A 2,725-nucleotide genomic window follows, 5' to 3' on the forward strand; every position below is an offset into this window, starting at 1 on the left:
AATTTTTTAGAGACAATTTCAAGGGTTCATGATTCGGAAAAAAACAATGCAGTTTATTAGATCTCGGCATATTTTCACCTTGGTTTTGTCGAAGAATCTTTAAAAGAACCCATCCGAATTTTTTTAATGGAATTATGTATAAAATTTGGGTGACTTGAGGAAGAAATGAGCAATAGGATTAATACACGTTAAAACATGAACATGTGAAATCACGAAGGCTTATAACGCCTTTTGAGACACGAGGAGAACTTTGTAAAATTAACGAATATGGAGACAGATAGGATTTATTGTAATAATACTTATGTTTAATTTTTTTAAATTGAATTTATAAATAAATATTTATTTGTGAATTTAGTTTAGTTTCGGTGGTTGGTAGCATAGTTGTGATTTGTTTTTATTGAAATTTAAGTTTATATTATGTTTAAGTTTTTTACTATAATAATTATGCGGGGTTTTTAAGTAAATATATATTAGGGTGTTTTAAACTGAGTATTGAATGGTATTATTAGTAATTTCTCTCTTGATTTTGGTTTAAAATGATTTTGGGTAAGAAAAATTAGAATAGTAAATTTGAATTATGTAATTTGTTAAATCTAATTATTTATTTAAAAATATATTTTTAAATAATAAGAAATCACAATTTCAACTACTTATATATTAGAAAATATATTTTAAATAACATGAAATCATAATCTTATTCATAATTTTAGAGTAAAATATTGAAAACAAAAAAATCTTCCCTGACATAACTTGCATTTATCTGTAAGTTCTTTTTATATTAAAATTATATATATATATAGTCTTTGTGGGAAGAGGCACTCTACAACTCAGAGCTAGGTATTGTAGTTGTGAACATTTACATGTTAGGTGAATTAAAAAATAATAAAAAGTTAAAAATAATATAGAGCTTAGTATAGGAGAGATGATGTACTCTGAGTGAGTGTAAATAGTTAAATGTTTGCTCAATTGATAACAAAAAATTAAAAGTAATGAAAATAATGAAAATCAAATTTTTATATTGTAATTTGGTTTTTATTAATAAAATTAATAATAATAGCCCCAAGGGATAGCTCAAATGGTCGAGTTCCCATTGCTAAAGCACTTTCCCAGTTTGGGAGGTCACGGTGTCAAATCTCCTCGATGCCCTCGGGGTTAGGCCTGTTAAGATTGGCCCCTCGATGCCCTCGGGGTTAGGCCTGTTAAGATTGGCCGACGGGCAGATCCCTTCGGGTGGATCTGCCCCGATATTTTCCCGTGGATGTAGCGCCCCGATATTTTCCCGTGGATGTAGCGGTGACCGTGAACCGCAGCTTAAAATAATAATAATAAATAAATTTTTAAGAAACTTAAAAATGAGAATACTTTTAAATATAAAAATGTGAAATTTATACAACATAAATAATATTACTAAAAATCTATATAGATCTATAATAATAATAATAATGATCTATCTTTAATAAAGATCTACTAGACTATTAAAATAATTAAATCTCATAAAATATAAATATTTTCTCAAATTTTATATTAAAAAAATATATTTTAAATTTTTTTATCTCTAAACATTTAATAAATCTTAACTTAAAATAAATCTATACTAATTTAATAAAATCACTAAAATAATTTTTTATTTTAAACTCACACTAAAAAGTAATTTTTAACTTTAAACTCACACTAAATGTATATCGTGATACATCATAACATCTAGGGCCATCATCTTCTTCCTTAGTTTTTGTAATATTAAAATATAAAAATATCATCATTTCTCTCCAAACGAGAGAAGCTACGTTGAGTTGCATGTTATAATATAATGCTCATACCAGTTTTCTATCATCTTCTTCCTTAGTTTTTGTAATAATAAAATATAAAGATATCCTCATTACTCTCCAAAGCTATGTTAAGTTACATTTGCTATCAAGTTTGGAAAGTTGCATTTTAATTTAGTATTAATTAATATTTTTTTAAGTTTAGTAGGATTGCATTTTTATTATGTTTAATTTTTCATTTTGATGGGTATAGGACAAGATTTGAACCCAAGGTTTGGTTTAGTGAGACTTCATTTCCAGGACCATTGCTTATTAAGCTACTTTCATTTCCATGATCATTGACCATTGACTTATCCTAAGCACACTAATATTAATTAATTTTGATTAATATTAAAAATATGAATTTTTTTAAAAGATATATATATTGAATAGTATTAATTAATATTAAACAGTATTAATACTGTTGGACCATCGAGTATGCTATAGCTCATCCGATACCAGCCGGGCACCACCGTTGCGCTCGCTACGGCATTCCTGATCCAGAAGGGCTCAAGAAATAGAGGATCCCCACTACAGAACAATATTCAAGTTACCCTTTCGTCAAATAATTAAACACCTAATGAGACCTGGGAATTGAATTCAATTAATTTTTTGTTAATTCAGAATGATATTCATGCTCACCTGTCAACATCCACAACACAGTCGACAACCCTTTGGGAACAATCGGGGCCTGTATAGCATTCGTTACATTCGCAATTAAATGTTTTCCCCTCATCATCTAGCGCAATATTTAATGTATCTATTAGAGCCAAAGGTGCGCAGCAGACAAAAAATTATACACAGCAAATAAATCATGCACAGAAGACACAGAAAAATTAGCATGGTTCACCCAACCACTCTGGGCTACGTCCACCAAACATAGGCATCGGCAATCTTATTATTAATCAGGAGATTACAAAATA

This window comes from Pinus tabuliformis, chromosome 5_2 (assembly GCF_031772625.1).
Source record: "Pinus tabuliformis cultivar Carrire ecotype Pingquan chromosome 5_2, CPIR1, whole genome shotgun sequence".
NCBI lineage: Eukaryota > Viridiplantae > Streptophyta > Pinopsida > Pinales > Pinaceae > Pinus > Pinus tabuliformis.